The sequence below is a fragment of the Marmota monax genome, unplaced genomic scaffold, assembly GCF_021218885.2.
Source record: "Marmota monax isolate L192 unplaced genomic scaffold, Marmota_monax_Labrador192_F-V1.1 WCK01_AAM20220418_F8-fsc00030, whole genome shotgun sequence".
NCBI classification, from domain to species: domain Eukaryota; kingdom Metazoa; phylum Chordata; class Mammalia; order Rodentia; family Sciuridae; genus Marmota; species Marmota monax.
The window spans coordinates 9054909-9074896 of NW_026691988.1; positions in this window are offsets into that span (position 1 = coordinate 9054909).

A 19988-nucleotide genomic window follows, 5' to 3' on the forward strand; every position below is an offset into this window, starting at 1 on the left:
AAAATCAAATACAAGAGACACACAGGACTTTAAATCTACAAAATTACAACAGAACCACACTAAGACAAATTATTATGAAAATGTCTAACATACAGAATGAGAATAAAATTTTAAAAGCTGCTAGAGAAAAATAAAAGTTTACATTCAGAGGTAAACCAAACTGAATTTCAGATGATTTCTCAACCAAAACCCAAAAAACTCAGAGGACTTGGAATAACATATACCAGCTCTGAAAGAAAATGTATGCCAACCAAAAATACTACAGCCAGCAAAATTAATCTTCAAAATTAAAAATGAAATAAAAACCTTCCACGATAAATAAAAAATAAAAGATTTTAATTACTAGAAATTCTGTACTACAAAACATACTCAATAAAATATTTCATGAAGATATAATAAAAATAAAATTGAAAACCAACAGAAGGGGGAACTACATAAGAAGAATAGTCAATCAAAGGAGAAATACAAATTAAAAACTAGAAATAAATCAAAATGACAGGGAATAAAAATCATCTCCCAATAATAACATTGACTGTAAATGGTATAAACTCATGAACCAAAAGACATAGCTGGCAGATTAGATTAAAAAACAACATCCAACAATATGCTGCCTCTAAGTGACTCATCTTATAAGCAAAGACATCAACAGACTGAAGGTAAAATGATGGGAAAAACATATCACTCACATGGATTTTATAAACAATCAGGTGTTTCTATTCTCATATCAGATAAAGTAAACTTCAAGCCAAATGAATCAGAAGAGACAAAGAAGGTCATTTTCTACTACATAATGGAATTATCCACCAACAAGACATAACAATCATAAATATTTATGCCCCAAACAATGAAGTGTCTATGTACATCAAATAGAATTTCTCAATATGAAGAATCAAATAGATCACAAAACAATAATACTGGGTGCTTTAACATAACTTTCTCATTACTAGATAGAGCTTTCAAATAAAAACTAATTAAATAAGTATAAACTGGGCATGGTAGCACATGCCTGTAATCCCAGCAGCTCGGGAGGCTGAGACAGGAGGATTGCAAGTTTGAAACCAACCTCAGCAATGGTGAGATGCTAAGAAACTCAGTGAGACCCTGTCTAAATAGAATACAAAATAGAAGTGGGGATGTGACTCAGTGGCCAAGTGCCCCCTGAGTTCAATCCCTAGTACAAAAACAAAATTAGAAGCAGCAGATTTAGAATTAAAAATTTAGACTTAATAGACATATATAGAATATTTAATCCACCAATAACAATGAACTAAATGAACTATCTTCTGAGCAGACACAGATCATTTTCTAAAATAGACCATATCTTAAGCCACAAAGCAACTCTTAATAAATACACAAAATATAGAGGTAATACATTGCATTCTAATAGATCATAATGAAAAGAAATTTGAAATCAATGATAAGATTTAAAAAAAGAAGCTACTCTAACACCTGAAAACTAAATAATATGCTATTCAAGTATGAATGAATAGAAGAAATAAGGGATGACATAAAAATACTTAGGGGTAAAAGTGAATAGTGAAACAACCTATCAAAATCTCTGGGACATTACGAAGGATGTTCTAGGAGGAAAGTTCATTTTATTGAGCTCATTCATTGAAAGAATAAAAAGTCACCAAATAAATCACCTAATATTACATCTCAAAGCTCTAGGAAAAGAAGAACAAATCAACATGAAAAGCAGTTAGAAGACAGGAAATGAGTAAAATCAGAGCTAAAATCAATGAAATTGAAATTAAAAAAACATTTCAAAAAATTAAAGAAACTAAAAGCTGGTTCTTTGAAAAAATAAACAAAATTGATAAACCCTTAGCCAGCTAACCAAAAGAAAGAGGGAAAAAACAAACTATTAAAATTCATTATGAAAAAAGAAATATCATCACACACATTACTGAAATACACAGGATAATCAAAAGCTATTTTGAAAATAAGTTAGAAAATGAACTACCCAAATTGAATCAGGAGGACATAGAAAATTCAAACAGATCAATTTCAAGCAATGAAATGAAGATTTCATCAAAAGCCTACCAAGAAAGAAAAACCTAGGACCAATGGATTCTAAGTTGAATTCTACCATTTCTTCAAAGAAGAATTAACACCAAACCTCCAAAAATTATTCCACAAGATAGAAAAGGAGGGAGCTCCTTCAAACTCTATAAAGCTAGTATTACCTTGATACCAAAACCAGACAAAGATACACCAAAGAAAGAAAACTACAGACCAATATCCCTGATGAACATAGATGCAAAAATTCTTCATAAAATACTGCTAAGTCACATACAAAAACATACTAAAAAGATAGTGCACTATGATCAAGTGGGTTTCATCCCAGGTATGCAAGGTTGGTTCAACATATGGAAATCAATAAATGTAATTCACCACATCAACATACACAAGGACTATTACTCAGCATTAAAAGATAATAAAATCATGGCATTTGCAGGTAAATGGATAGAGTTGGAGAATATCATGCTAAGTGAAGTAAGCCAGTCAAAAAAACCAAAGGCTGAATGTTTTCTCTGATAAGTGGATGCTAATCCATAATGGGGGTGCAGAGGGGAAGCAAGGGAGGAATGGAGGAACTTTGGGTAGGCAAAGGGAAGGGAGGGTAAGGGCATGGGGGTAGGAAATATGGTGGAATGAGATGGATATCATTATCTTAGGTACATGTATGAAGACATAAATGGTGTGTTCTACTCTGTGTGCAGCCAGAGAAATTAAAAATTGTGCTCCATATGTGTACTATGAATTGATATGCATTCTGATGTCATGAATAACAAATTAGAAAAAAATAAATTTAAAAAATTATATGATCATCTCAATAGATAAAGAAAAAGCATTTGATAAAATACAATATCTATTCATGTCTAAAACACAAGAAAAACTAGGGATTATAAGAATATACCACAATGTTGTAAAAGCTATCTATATATGACAAACCCAAGGCCAACATCATTCTATTATTTTTCTCCAGATACACAACATCATTCTAAATGGAGAAAAATTGAAAGCATTACCTCTAAAAAAAGATGGACCAAGAAAAAATGTCCTCTTTTACCACTTCTGTTCAACATAGTCCTTGACACCCTACCTAGAGCAATAAAAAGAAAGAAAGTAAAGAGATTCAAATAGTAAAAGAAGAATTCAAACTATCTGTTTGCTGATAACAATATTCTATATTTAGAAGACCCAAAAACTCCACCAGAGAACTTCTACAGATCATAAATAAATTGAGAAAAGTAGCAGGATGAAAAATTAGCATCCATATATCAATTGCATTCTTATACACCAATGATGAATCAGTTGAACAAGAAATTAGGAAAACTACCCCATTCACAGTAGTCTCAAACAAACAAATAAACAAACTTGGGGATCGATCTCATAAAAGAGGAGAAAGACCTTATAATTGAAACTACAGAACACTGAAGAAAGAAATTGTAGAAGACCTTAGTAGATGGAAAATTCTCCCATGTTCTTGGATAGAATTAATATTTAATTGCATTAAATCTGTATAGCACTTTTGGTAGTATGGCCATTTTGACAATATTATTAATTTCCCAATGATGTTCTTCATAGAAATAGAAAAATCAGTCATGATATTTTTTTTAAGAGAGAGTGGGAGAGAGAGAGAGAGAGAGAGAGAGAGAGAGAGAGAGAGAGAGAGAGAGAATTTTTTAATATTTATTTTTTAGTTCTCAGCGGACACAGCATTTTTGTTTGTATGTGGTGCTGAGGATCGAACCCGGGCCAAATGCATGCCAGGTGAGAGTGTTACTGCTTGAGCCACATCCCCAGCCCAGTCATGATATTCATTTGAAAAAATAAGAGGCCCAGAATCCCAAAGCAATCTTTAGCAAGAAAAGTGAAGCAGGAGGCATAACGATGCCAGTTCTTAAATTATACTACAGAGCTGTAGTAACAAAAACAGCATGGTATTGGCTCTAAAACTGTTACAAAGACCAATGGAATGGAATAGAAGACACAGAGACAAATTCACATAAATAGATTTATCTCATACTAGACAAAAGCAACAAAAATATATATTGGAAAAAAGATAACCTCTTCAACAAAAGGTGCTGGTAAAACTGAAAATCCAAACATAGCAAAATTCAATTAAGCCACTATTTCTCATCCTGAGCAAAACTCAACTCAAAATGGATCAAAGGCTAGAAAGTAGACCAGAAATCCTGCACATACTGGAAGAAAATGTAGGCCTGACTCTCCATCATGTCAGTGTAGGAACCAACTTCCTCAAAAAGACTCCTAAAGAACAAGAAATACAATGAAAAGTCAATAAATGAAACGCTATCAAACTAAAAAGTTTCTTCATAACAAAGGAAACAATCAAGAGCATGAAAAGAGAGCTCTCAAAATGGGAGAAAATCTTTACCACCTGCACCTCAAAGAAGGTGTTAATTTCCAGGATATACAAGGAACTCAAAAAAGTTTAATACCAAAAAGCCAAAAAACCCAAGCAATAAATATGCAAAGGAACCAAAGAGACAATTCTCAAAAGAAGAAATGCAAACAATCAGACAAATATATGAAAAAAAATATTTCAACATCTCTAGCAATTGCAGAAATGCAGATTAAAACTTCATTGAGATTTCATCTCACTCCAGTCAGGATGGCAATTATCAAAAATACAAGTGACAACAAATGTTGGCAAGGATGTGGGGGAAATGATACACTCATACATTGTTGGTGGGGCTGCAAATTAGTGCAACCACTCTGGAAATCAGCATGGAGATTTTTTGAGTAATGGAACCACCATTTGACCCCAGTTATACCAGTCTTTGGTATATCCAAAGGAGTTGAAATCAACATACTACAATAACAGAGCCACATCAATATTTGTAGCAGCACAATTCACAATAGTCTAGCTATGGAACCAAACTTGATGTCCATCAACAGATGAATGGAAAAAAATTGTGATATATATAATAGAGTATTACTCAGCCATAAAGAAAAAATGACTTTATGACATTTGTCAGTAAATGATGGATCTAAAGACTATGATGCTAAATGAAATAAGCCAATTCCAGAACAAAGACTGAATGTTCTCTCTCATGTGGGTGCTCACCACCAACAAATGTAGGGGTGGAGAACAGACGTTCAGTGGATTAGACAAAGGAGAATGAAGGGAAGGGGTGGGGGAGGAATAGGACTGAGAGTGGAATGAGTCTGACATAAGTTTTGTACGTACATACATGAATATACCATAGTGCATCTCAACATCATGTACATCCACAAGACTGGGATCCTAACTAGAATAAGATATATTCCATGTTTGTATATATATATTAAAATAGAGTCTACTGTCATGTATGACTACAAAGAAAATATTAAAAATTAAGTAAATGCAATAAATTTTTTAAAAAAGGAACAAGCTCAGATAGAGAAGGCCAGGTTTCCACACATCTGCATATGGGAAGAGACAGATGCAGGTACCTTCCTAAACTCTGATTGCAACCAGTATTTATTACCCCTTTTTCCTCCCAGTCTATAACTAACTCTAAACATAGCAAAATTGTTTTTGAGTTTAATCTCTTAATTCCCCTGACCTTTTAGGCCATTGGAATAAGACATTTCATTCCACAATTATGTGTGAAAGCAAGTAATTTGAGGGGGAAAAAAATCTTCCATTACAAAGAAACAACTGGGTGCAATGACACAAAACTGTAGTCCTACGTATTCTTGAGGCTGAGGCAGGAGGATATCAAATTCGAGGCTAGTCTCAGCAACTTAGCAAGATTCTGTCTCAAAATAAAAAAGGGCTGGAGATGTAGTTAAGTGGTAAAGCACCTCTGAGATTAGTCTCTAGTAACACACACACACACACACACAAGGAAGATAGAGAAAACTTACCAAGTAAATCCCTATTATTCAATGCCAACAAAAAATATGACCTAGGCCCATAGGTTTGCACACCTATATGAAATCGGAAATATACTTTGGACTATACTCTCCATTATTCATGGTGCATCAGTCACATTAGATTTTGGTCCTGTAAACATGCTATGCTGATTGCCACCTCAGGACCTTCGCATCTCTTCTTCCATCTGCTCATAACAGGATTCTTCAATATTGTTTTATGGTTGCTTCTTTATTGTTCTGAAATCTCCTCTGCAAGGTCTTCTATAGTCACCCAGGTAAAGTATCCACACTCCTTCAACTCATTCCCAGCAAGCTTGTGAGCTTCCTACCCTTTCTTCACTCTGGTTGCCATTCTGCAATTACTTTATAGATATGTTTCTTTATAAACTGTATTGTCTGGCTTCTGCCTCTAGAATATGTTATCTGGGGACAGAGGATTGGTAAACTTGTTCACCACTCTATCCCCAGTGCTTGGTAAAACTACTCGGCAGAAGTAGACAATCAATACCTGTAAATTGATTAATAAAAGAATGAATGAAGACGACCTTGGGCAGTTTGCTTTAGCCTCTTGTTTCCTCACTGAGTGAGGCCCTAAGCAACTTAGTGAGACCCTGTTTTCAAAATAAAAAATAGAAAGGGCTGAGGATGTGATTATGTATATATCACTAACTTGTGATTTTCTCTTGTGATTTTCGAGTTGGGCTTCCTAGGGTGTCTTGGGATGAAAGCATTTCTCCCCACAATCCAAAGTTGCTCTTGTAGTCAATATAAACCTTATTCCACAAGTTTAAGTATGCAAGGATATTATAGCATTTTTTAAAATTTGATTTAATGTTTATTGTGAGCCTATATTTTTACCAGGTGGCAAAGATCAACCTAAGTTGATTGAGGTTTTAAGCTCTCCTTTTTTCTTAGGCTATGTATACATTTTGAGGGATTTACAAAATGCTAAAGCTTGTAGAAGGCAATCAATCCCCAGTGTTATCATTATCGGAAAAAAAAAATGTTCCCTTTTCCATCTACTGTAGTGGGAAATGGAGAGATTCCTGTGGGATTTAGGAAGGGGAAATGTCAAAACCACCACTAGATTTCCATGAAGGGGTGGGGAATGGAATATGATTTCTAGTTATTTAGCTCATATAACTGTGTTATGATGATATCACTTACTGTGAAGGGAAAGAAATAAGAAATTCAATGCTGGACATATTAAATTAGAAAGGCCTCGGTGACAGCCAAGTGGAGCTATCCAATAATAGGTGGTTGGAATTGCACAAATGGAGTTTGGAGTGCATGGAAGAGACCTGGGCTGGACACACACCACCAAAAGAATGGAGAGAAGAAAGGTCCATGAGGGGATGAACAACTGAGTCTACAGTGCCAAGTAAAATAGCTGGATGGGCTCAAAACCAAGTGTATAATTTTTCAAATCATCCAAAGCAAGTGACCCTATTAATGTTCCATTTTTATTTGTCTTCTATTACTAACTGGCAGCTCTCTGTCCAGCCATGCACTCAGGTCCACCACAACGGAGTCCTGCAACAGGCCCTACCTCTATTTACCTGCTAGTGCTTCAAAACCCCAACTGACCACTCATGTCAGTGATCGCCATTGTTAACATAGGCTCTGGAACTCACATCAAATAAGTATAAAAAGTACTACAACTTCCAAAATCTAAATTACTAAAATATGTCATGCTAGATCCTACTTAAAGGGGTAGGTCAGAAACATCCTGCACATGTATCTCTTTAGATCAAGCAATAAGAAAATGGAGAGATCTCTAACCTGCAGGGACAGGGACCCTCAAGAGTTAAACTCAGAGAAGACCTTCTGGGACTTATGATTGAAGGCAGACAACTTTGCCACCCAGTTGAAACTTTCTGAAGGTCAGAGAAATGGGTTGGTTGTGCATCAACTGAGGAATAGGTGCATATGATGGGTTGCCTATGTTTCTCTGCATTATGACAACAGCTTGTGACCTTCCCCAGGCCACATACACCTGCACTTCCCAGGAGAAAGATACTGCCTAATTGAGCATACTCAGGACATGAGAAGACCTAAGTTTGTGCCCGGAAAGTACTCTTTCGATAAATGGAATCCTGGTGCCAAGAGTACATACATGGGTGGGCATTTGTCTTCTATTTTCTCTACTATAGCAACCTAGGATGAGAATTATAACAGATGAAAGACAAAATACATTGGTTTAAAGTCAGTTCCGATGCAATCTGTTGGTATATATAATGGTTAAAATGTAGTGGGAAGGCCATCTGTCACTTTAAGGCAAACATACAGTTACTTTTATGAAAAAAAAACCCTCAAAACTAGTAAATTTATCCCAAGGCTCTTACGCTTAAGCTTGGACTGCATTTGAAGAAAAGTGGTTGAGTTTTTTTTTTTTTTTTTTTTTTTTTTACCCAGAGGATAAATCATTTTGTCATGAGTCCAGGTTTTTGCTTTTTAAAAAATATCATATAGAATCATTCTGTTTAGGGCTTATACCCTTGTGACTCTCCTGGTTCCACCAGGATATTTGAGCAAGTATATTTTTAGTAAGGCAGAATATGGTGAGGTACTTTGTTTGCTGTTGTGCACCTACGTGTACTATATTTAGTATATATAATACACACACACACACACACTCACACATGCACACTATCTTTTTGGTTCTCAGTCCAAACACATTTTGTAAATGCTGTGAGCCTCGAGGGTTGGAATCACAAGAGCAGCAAAGCCTGGAGCTCACGGCGACTGCTCAAAGCTGCATATGACACAAAACTGGATTATAATGTCATTCGCTAAGTGACAGATCATTTAGTGTCTTGGAAGAGCCTGTTTTCACACTGCTGAAGCCCTCACAGGGGAATTCCATGTGGGCTCCTTATTGTCAGAGCTATTTTTCACCCAATTTGTTTCCAAATGATGTCTAACCTGAGGTCTCCCCACTGAGAGAGGTTTAAGCCATGATTAATGACGACTGTTTGGCCAGGCCCGCCTGGGAGACGGCCCATCTGCAAACTCAGGTAAGACGCAGAGGCCTACAAGCCATCAGCTTGTGAACAGAGCTGCTTCCCGCCGCTCAGTCTTCCTCAAAGCAGCAGCAAGATGTTTGGTGTTGGCAGTGCCCTCTTTCCGAGGGGCTGGAGGGAAGTGCCACTCTGCTGGTTTTGTCCTGAGATGTTCATGGGGGAAGTGCCCTCTGTCTCGGTATCCAAAGAAAAATTTCCTGTTCCTCAAGTTTGTTTATCTTCAAAGCTTTCACACATATGTGTAGCGATATAGCAAATAGACATGTGTACAGAGTTGTAGCTCTGTCTCCAAGGACCAAGAGTACTGAGCAAGCAGGAGTCAGATTTTTAACACATGCGGTACACAAACGTGATCATATATATATATATATATATATATATATATATATATATATATATAATTTCATGTGCCTAAAATGAACTTCTCCTTCCTTGTATATTCAAATGTATCTGATGGTTTTATGTATAAAGCAATTTTCAAGTGGATCTTTTTCTCTGTAAGTTAAATAATGCATTCCGTTAAAATCCATATCAATAGGTAGTATCAATCCTCTAATAATGTGAATAATTTAAAATCTTTGGAAAAGGATACCCTTTCACTCAAGGAATAAAATATTACTATGCAGAATGTGAAGCCACATTGGTCCAAAGACAAAATTATATGAGCATGAATTGCATAAGGAATTCTGGATTCTTTTAAAATGCTTAGCGGGAGAGAGAGAGAAAGAGAGGAATGGGTGGAACCTAGTCATTCTTTATAACAAAGCCATTCTTCCCTTATTAAGGATGTACTTTTCAGGCACCTCTCTCTAGACTGTCATTAACTATGACATCCCATAATTCCATCTCTCAGGACTCAAACCTAACAGATCCAACTGTCTCCAGATAAAACAGATTGTTTGCTGGGAACATTTATGACCCATAAAGAGTGAGAGTTTATTCTGGCAAACCATTCCTTCCCGTAAACAACCAACATTCCCTGAATCTCACCAGCTGACTTTGAATCCATCTATTTCCCACTTGGCATTTGGCTTCATCTGAAGCTTCTTTGATGGCATTTTGTACCCAACTGCTGTGCAAAAGACACTTTTCCATTGAGTTGGTTCTATATTCAGACACCAAAACAATCCCACACTTTCTTTAACTACTTCTGTTGCCAGCAACATGTTTACCATGATTTAGATGTCTATTATACGCATGAATGACTTGTCTACTTAATTTCATCAAAAAAATGAACCCTCATAAGTGGCACAGATGCTGGTATGATGGTAATCAAATTAGTTTTTGGACAGGTTTACGGCCACTTGCTGTCAGTTAAGCTCTCTTTGGCTATCTTCACTCCTAATACAGTTTTGATGGTGATTAATGGCTCCATTAATACACAGTTTGTGTTATGATAGACCCAACATTATGGTCTTGCTTGCTGACCACAGTTGACAACCCAGTTGGTAACTTTCAAGTGCACAAAATATTAACTAAACTTCTGAAGTGTTAGACTCTTATTTCTTGTGTCTAATGTTATATATTCAGACATGACCAAGATTAGCACTCTATTTGTACCAAAAGTTTAATAAAAAATCCTTTTCCATGATCCCTTTCTTTCCATTTCTTTGTTATTAGAGTGTTGTTTTCCTAAATTATTCTTGTTAAGCCTATGGTCAAAATCGTGCCATTTTCTCTACTAGTCTTACTTAATTCCACCACTAATTTCTTTATATCTTTGCTTTAAAATCTCTTTTCTGTGTTTGTTTATACTTTTCTTCATTTTCCAACAGCTTAAATATTTTTTTAAAAAAATCTCTAATTATACTTTTGGCCCGTCATGGTCTTTAACTTTTTTCTTATTTCCAGACAGTGTACTCTATTCCATCCATGGATTTTCTATCCTACTATATTTTTCCAGAATTAAATTTTAAATTGAAGTCCCCTGGGAGCTTTATTTGCATTCATTTGACTGGGCCTCTAAAAGGATGAGAACAAAAATGGGAGCCTTGTAGGCTAAACTACAGCAAACACATTTGGGTTGTTTACACAGCTTTTTTATGTTTAAACAAACATGGTTTTTTATAATGAAATTGAGTTTCCTCCTGCCCATATTTGATTTTTATGTTCATCTGTGCACTTGCCTAAACTCCACCCACTTGCTGCTATGCAAATACAGATTATGCAAATTTTTGTTTTGAAATGGGTGAGCTGAGCAGATGCCCATTTCAACATAAATAGTCTTCGGAAAAATGGCTTGAATAGACAAGTATCATGGTAAAAAAATACCTAAACAGACATAAAGGTTAATGTTTCTTTTCTTTGTTTTACAAACAAAAATGTTAAGGGTGTCTCTTTTATTCTTATGGGGAAAATCTAATGTCAATTTATAATAAGGCTAAATGCTGAAATTCAATTTGTCATTTAATAGCAATATTCCAGACTAAACCCAATCTACCATTGTGGATATTTGAACCTATTAATTTATTGTAATTCCCCCTTCACCTAAGTAAATATGATCCCAGCTGTGGTAAATTGCCTTTATCTAACACTGGCATCTCTGCTGGGTTTTGTTTGTTTTTGTTTCTTCTTTTTTTCTCACTTGTGATCACACTGATTTACTAGCACATATATAGTTTCATCTGTTTTTATTTAATGCAACACCTTAAAAAGACTTTAAAAGATAGAAATTGCTTTATTTTGTTTCAGACTAAAATGAATAGCAGTGGAGTCAAGTGTCCATTTATATTCCTTGGATTAGAAACAATGCTGAAGTGTTTTGTTTTGTTTTGTTTTGTTTTTGTAAAAGAAAATGAGCAAAGGGAAATAATGGGTCAAAGAGAAGATTTGCCAAAGGTTTGAAATACACACGAAGTGGGAAGTGCATAAGAGAGAAATATACCTACTATGTTATGGACTGGGGATTTAGAAAGGCATGGGAGGCAGTCCCTATCCTACCAGGATTCAGTGCTGGAGAAAACTCACCAATATAGCAAATAATTCTAGTGGGGCCAATTTTATACTAGAGTTGTGTGCCAGCTGGTAGGTTAGGAAGAAGAGAGTCAAGGTAGTTTTTCAAGGTAGTTTTCCTTTGAGAGGAGGGAGAGTAGGAATTCTCTGTGTAGGAAAGGCAATCATGAGCATGCACCCAGGCAAGGTGATATACACCTGTAATCTCCGGCTCAGGAAGCTGAGATAGGAGGATTTCAAGTTCGAGGCTAGCCTCGGCAACTTCAGCGAAGCCCAAAGCAACTTAGCAAGATCTTGTGTCAAGAGTTTTATAATGTTTTGAACAACCAATAAAAAAATAAATTAAAAAAAAAATTAAAAACAAACAAAACAATAATAACAAAACACAGGCTGTGGCTCAGTGGTTAAACACCCCTGTATTCAATCCCAGGTACAAAAAAATGGAGGGTGCTCATTCCTCACCCCACTTCTTTATAAACACCCATGAATAGACCTATGTGAATGACTATTCACATAAACAGCTGGAGATTCTGGGTTAAGTGAAGGACTTTATCCAATATTACCATGTGTTCTTTACATGCATGAAATGGCTAAAACCAACTCCTTTTTTGCTACTCTAGTCTGGACCCACTTCTCTGTGGGGCTAGAAATTGATGACGCTTCATAGCTGATGGGGATGCTAGAAACTGGCTCAGGGAAGTGCTGGTCTTGCTGGCTGGCTATCATACTACAAACCAGGTAATGGCTCAGAGTGGGAACTGTGGTTTATGCATCTCATTTACCAGCAAATTCCTTTACGATGACCTAAAAGGAACTTGTTGATTAGACCTAGAGTATTTGGTGCTCTATGGTTAGAATAAACCTATTAAAAGAAGTGATCAGAATTTCATTAAATGATGTCTTAGTGACCCGAAATTGATAATACATTTTCCAATTTTGCATTTCAATTGCACATTAAACCTAGCATGAATAAATTGAAAAATGAAGTGAAACATTTCTTTCCATTTAAAAAAGTGGTTCAAATGAGAGATCATACTAGAAGAGTTAGTAGTAGGTTGCTAATAGGTGGGTTATGAAGAAAACTTTTGCTTCCTTTCTGAATAAAGGGAAAAGCAACATGACTGATGACATATGTGGACTAACTCAGCACATTTCATCAAAAAGCACAATCATCAGGGTTAAGATAATTCTCTACATTTCTTCCACCTGTCTTCACACACACATACCAGGCATATGAGGTTATGTTTTCTCATTTCTATTCTTTTTGTCCATCTAAAATTAAAATATCTGTCTTGAAGTCTTACTGGTATTTATTAATTTATACTCCACCAGGGCAACGAAAGGGTGTTTTGCTATGCTATTAATCATCTGCTGTTTGGTCCGTTGGTTCCTTAATCACAACCTACTCACTCTCTTATGTTGCTTCTGACTTCAGTTGCTATCCTGAAAGAATGATTAATATGTAGAACAGTTTGGACTTTAGCCTGGACATTATACTGAATTCTGTTAAAATCTACAGTGCAGTGGGAGAATCTGTCAAGACATCATGAAATGAACTTTAGGCCAATTACTTTAAAGAAAGTTGAACAAGGAACAATACCAAGCAAGAACAAGAAAACTTTACTTTGAAAACTTTATGGATTCTGAAAACCCTGATGAGCTGGTGACACTAGGAAGTGTCGGGGAACTGCATTATTGTAAAGTGACCCGATGCCTCCTTAAGCTAAGGCAAAGGTAAACAATGAACAGGATTATTAGGGGTGCATTGCACAGCACCCTTGTGTCTGGATAGCTGTCTGAAAGTTCTGTATAAGTGTGATGAAGCTGATCCAACAGTAACCTACAAAATAAACCAATTCAGCAAGACATCCTGGATTTCTCAGAAGAAGAGATGGCAGCCATCTGAAGATGAGTGTCTAACCCACAGGAAGACAGAAGTGACAGAGGGTCCTCTGGCCACTAAAAGAAGCAAAGAGCATTTCTTTATCCCTCAAGCACATGAGAGGCTCTGTGAAAACAGCATGTGTGACACCATCACATCCTAAAATCAGAGGACCAAGAAGGCATTTACCTCATCCAGAAGAAAGAAATGGAGAGTGTGTGAAGAGCTAAAGCCTCTACAGGTAGAGAAATTCCCTTTAGCTCCTCTTACCTGTGGTTACCTGAGGCCACCCAATGAGAAAGTCTAAATGAATGCAACTGGACCATGCTTCTTATAACTGCTATCAACCTTCCTTCCTTGACTTACTACCACTTCATTTTTAAGACACCAGGATCATTGTCTTTCCTAGAAGAACAATAGAGGAGTAGACATGGCCACCTCAGGATGGTCACATATCTGTACCAAGGTGGTAGCTCATGGCAGCAAAGAGTCTGTCTCTAAATTACAAGACAAGGAACACAGTGCAGGCATGGACTTTGTCATCCAGGAATCTCCAGAACATGGCAGAGAAATAACGCTAATATCTTAAATTTTGAAAAACATCCAGAATAAACAACAGTTGGAGTGGTTCTCCTGAAAGGTTCATGAAATCTAATTCACATGGCACCAAAGGCCAGGCAGCAACTGAAACTAGAGCATTTCTGCCACTTGGCATCCCATGTGGGTTAGTAGCAGTAAGTCTGCTTTAGGGTTTGGTGAGGCCTGTGGTTTAACTGTTAGTTCTCTGCCCTTCTTTCTACATCTTATCATCCCTCAGATGGCTTGCCCTCCTCCCCCACAGCACTTGCCCTCCTGGTTGATTGGCATATTCTGTAGCCACATGTGTATAGTTCAACATCCAAAAGCATTTAATAACATTAAGAGGTTGGTCTCTGGCAGCTTTTAAGGAAATTTGGCTTCCAAAGAGACTAACTCAGATCCTAAACCTGTTCCTCCAGTGATGCGCCAGTAGTGTCAGAATTGATGTTCTATTTAATTCATTCTCTGTCACCCCAAATTACATCTGGGCTATGGCTTAGGTTCAGTGTTATTAAATCTACCTTACTAAGCTTGGCTCTAGGATGTAATGTGGACTTTGAAGTTGGTATTGAACTTCTCCAGGAAAGTATTTCAAGGTGACACTATGAATGACATTCAAGTCCTTTTAGAGACTTACCCATGGACTCTCAAAGATGCAGTCAGTAAGTCATGTTAGAGATAAGTTTCGGACTGTGCATGGTTATGAACTGGTGATTAGCCCAAAGGAATCAATCTGTGGTCAGATAAACATTTATTCAATGCAAGTTTCCCTTTTAGAAAACTGAATTGAGATTTTTACTTTGGCAGTAGCTTGCCAAGGGATATCAATATCAAACAAGAAGTAAGAAACAGTTCAGAGTCAGGCCACTTGCTTTGGCCAAATGTCATAGGTATTTGATCAAAAAAGACATATCAAACAATGGCAGGGTCCTTCTTCTTTTGCAGAGACCAGATCTTGGACTTACCAAAATGTCATGTGTGACTCAAAGTTACAACATGAATATGTGAATAATGTAATTAAGCTACCAACATCAAGTAACAGCTGTTCCCACTTTCTCCTAACCTGAACGTGGTAGGTGATATCAGGGAACCTAAGAAAGTGTTTTTTGGAGAACGGAGAGCAGAGGACACATAGGGATGTCCACTTACCAAAAAAGCATTTTAGCCACCTTACTACAAATGACATAATTTTTAAGATTTTGACAATTTCAAAAGATCTGAGTTCCCCTATACGGAAGCAGCTTCCAGGTAATTTCAATGTGAAGAGATTGCTAACTCTAAGGATGAAAATCAGATCAAGGGAAGTGGGAAATCATGTTCAACATGAAACAGGAAGTCAGGAAAAGCAAGCAGGTACTAATGAATGGATAGCAGTGAGCTCGAGCAGTAACCTGAATCTCTAGAATGCAACACAGAGAACTTTTCATGGGGACCCAGTGTCATGCTCATGGTTATTAAAGGTGCTGAGTCAATGTGGACATGAATCTTGATTTTATCCTGATACAAGTTTTGGGATCTCTGATTCTCCTCCTTCAGAAAAGTCTCATTCAAAGACATATGGACCCCAGTTCTTTCTTTCACCTTCTTGGGGGTAGGTATTCTTTTTTCTTAGAGCTGTTGCCAAAAACAAAAATCAATCATAATTAATCTTGTGATAAATTATATTTTTCTTCAAATTTATCAGATTTTATTTATTTTCTGAATATTAATATTACTTTATTCATTCACTCTTTCAAATTACTTAAAAAGTCAAGTTCCTGTATTTATAGATTAAAACATTTTGTTAATATTTGAAATGGCCCCTTGACCAGTAGTAATTTAGGAGTCTATACCAGGAGACTGGTATTTTATAGAACATTTTGTTAGTTTTAACTCTGATATTTCTTCCTCTTGCATTAAAATGATGTTTATGCCACATGAAAAGTTATCCATTAACTTAGTTCTGTCACAGTTTTCTTTACTATCGTTAAAATCTATATTCTTAATCAGACAATTTAAACAAGCAGACTCATCATTATTACATATAAAAAACTCTTTAAAAACTTAAATTAAAAACTCTGGTTTGTTTAGAACATGAACTGAGTTTTCACTATTTGAATCACCACTCATTCTATTTTTTTCTTTTTATTTTAATTTTTTAAAATTATCTTTTACTTTTAAATTCCTCTTTTTATTTTCCTTGAAGTTAGAAATAATATTTAATAAGGGAGTCTATAATGATTTCCTTAAATTCATTATTAACAACATGAATTTGATGTATGTAGCAACATTACACTTAAATCCATAACTCCTTTAGAATGTATTACTATTGTAAATTTTCTTTTAATTAAAATATGAAGCACTTTGGGTTAAAGACTTGCCCATTTTCATCCATATTCATTAGTTGATAAAAAATTGTGGTTTGGGGGGGAGCATTACTTGCTTAAAACAACACTTTTTGAACAACAGGGACTTCCTTGTTTCTTGGGTTACTTGCTTTAATTTAAGAGACCTACATTTGACAGTCTTTCCTAACTTACTTCCCAAGCTATGGCTGAGAATTCTGTTGCCTTCAAAGAGTCCATGTTCTGTTTCTCATGGAGGATTCTAATGATTATCTGATTAATACTTGGAAATTTGATTTCTTCCCAAGGATCTATAAAATCAGTCAGCATTATTTGGAAAGTTTTGAGTACACCTGTGTTCTGTCAAAGTTGATCTATTAGCAACATGAATGATCCTCCTATCTTGGTTCAGGAGTAGGAGCCACTGCAGGTGAATTCAGGAGAGAAGGGGAGCAGCCTCCATTGCTCAGAACTCTCCCCCACTGTACTAAAATCCTGAAGCTGAGCTTCCATGATGGCTGGGGCTGTTGGCCCAGGACAGAAGCTTGGGAAACAAGGAACCTGAGGGGGGAGAGGAAAAGTGTCTAAGCTTTCCTGGTGCCTGTCAGGAAATTTACAAAGGACATTGGCATTCATCTTCAGCAAGGTGGAATGCATGCTGTAAATTTTGTCTTTTATGAAAGCATTTCCTCTTAACATATTTATTTACCTCTCTAATGTCTATGAATGTCTTTGAATAATGATGATCTTCAAATGAAAAAAAAAAAAAAAGAAAAACCTTCTCTTCCTTCTCTGTTTTGTCTTTACTCAAAAACTAAAGAAAGCTACTCTTCAAGTGGCAAAAATGGAGGTTTGTTGCTATCCTTTATGACTTCTTCCCCCCCCCAAAGTAATTTAACATTGTATGAGCCATAAGCAGCAATTAATATTTACAATTCTTGGCTTAGAAAGTTAATGATGAGGGAAATTCATATGTTTAGATTTTGGCTTTTCCTGAGTTGTTTCTTTGTCCCAAAGAAGTCAATGATCACTGAAGAACCAGATTCTAAAATATATTTTAATATACCACTGATGTCCAAATCTATATATAACCATATGAAGCAAAATATTTATCAAAGTCCAGGAAAACTCCTCTCCGATACCATCTGATGATAAAAGCTTTAAGTTTGGGCTTCCCAAAGATTTGCTTTTGCTTCCATTGTTGGCCCTGGTGGCTTCATCTGTAATATGTATCCTGATTGTTTGCAGCCTGGCAACAGCTCCAAGAGTGAGGGGGGCTGGAAAACTATAGCCCCTTGTTAGTTGCAGTCCAAACTTCAAAGGCTTCAAGAACAGTCAGCAGACAGGTTTCAGCAGCCGATAAAGCAGCCAGGCAAACAAAAGGCAGCTTCCCTCTCACCGAGGTGTCTCCTGATCCAGGGAGATTTTCAGCCCACTTTTTTCTTTTATTTGCGATGAAACTCCTGGCAATGAGAAAGACTCATTCTGCCCACGGTTGTGTGCCCCCTTGATTCGGCATCAGAGGGAGAGATGGGCATTTATGGCACCATAAATCAAGGGATAAACCATACATGAGCAGCTGGCACATGTGCTAATAACTATAATTATTAATCATGTCAATTTCACACCCTTCAAATTTATGCTATGTGCTTTCTGTAGGAAAGCCATCCCTGGCGCCTTGAGCTGTTTATGGTATGAAAATATGATGTGCTGATGGTCTTTGATAATTGTCTTATGACAGTATTGATCTGCCTACAATTGGGTTTGTGGGGCATCGAAGCCCTGCAAAGTGGTTGTCCTTGTCTCCTGGTATATATCATTGTCACACATCCCCCATTGTGAGTGAGTGGCGTGAATTACTTTCAGCATTTGGCCAAGTCTCTAGCTGCTAGGTCACCATTATTCTATCCTTATGTCACTGTGAGGACATTTACTTTGATGTTTCCTTTGTACCTCTTTGCAGGCAAAAATCCTTTAACTTCAGAACGGTAGGCTGCAGCAGGGTTTCCAAGAGAAAAGACTCCAGGTTTGGGTGGGCAGAGACCAAAAATTATGAAAAAATGTACTCCCCCCAAGAAAGGAGAATTTTTACTTTCCCTTTCTTGCCGCTGTGGAGGCCTGTCTGCCTTCTGAGGAGGTATGGCAAATGGGGTACTGGAAATTCCAATCAATTGCCAAGTCTTGTGCTCATTAAATAGCCCCTTTCAAGAAACCCCAAAGTTGCTGCCACACATCAAATTATGAATCTCTGCTTGTGGCACAGATGGTCAAGCTAAGGAATCAGATTGGCCCTGAGCAAACAGTTACCCAGGGCCAAAGTGGCCAGTTTTCTCCAAGTGATTCATCTACTTTGAAACAATAACGGATCTTTAAAAAAGCGCCCTTCAAGACCAAGAGCCAGGCAGCACCTTGCGGGTTGATCTGCATATTCATTTGACCTTGCAGCCAGTTGTCTCTGAGAGGCCGGCAGAGTGCAGAGTGCATGGGCCTCTACCCACTTGTCTGGAACTCCACGCAGCCCTCACTGGGCAGTGTCAAAGCTGCTCCTGCTGTCTCTACAGCTGCTCCGTTCCAATGACCCCCGGAAGGTTCTGGGGATTGTTAGAAGAGATTTCTATTAATCAACTACAAACCGACTGTTACAATTTCACACTTTTTTTCCCATCATTTCACACATTTAATGAATTTGGGTGTCTTTTAAATTCAAAACACTTACAATCGGGCCAAAAAAAAAAAAAAAAAAACGCTCTTGAACACAATAGGCAGCAGCAAAACAGCAAGTGCCACTTCAAGACTGAGTTTCTGAAACTGGCCACTTAGAGTGGCCGCCATTCAGGGGGCGCCTTGCTAAAACTGTTCCCAGGCAGCAGTAGCCCCAGCAGCATTTCGTTAAATCCTTAGTGAGGAAAACTTGTCTGAAGTTTCCATTTGTTTGTTGTCACTTCAGTGGCTTCAAGGAGTCCATTTCTAACAAGTGTTCAAAATTAATTAGTCACCTTAGTCAAAAATAAGCAGAAATCACAAAACTGACACCCTTAAGAGCAGCCTGAGGCTCAGCATTTCACCAAGTGACAGACTTTGAGTTCTCTTAGAAGAGGACAGACAGTCAAGGGCTCAAGCTCCATCTCTTCTACAGGCTACTACTGGTCCAACAGAGAAACTGGCCCAAGAGTTGAGGACCCATGAGGCTCACAAAGACACCAGGAAATGCCGCTTATTTTGTTTCCTAATTTCTAAGCTCACAACAGCTTCTTTTCCAGTGGCAAATCAGAGTTTGGGAGTTGTATGAGGCCTCCAAGCCCTAACTCCACCAAGGCTCTGATTTCCTCTGAT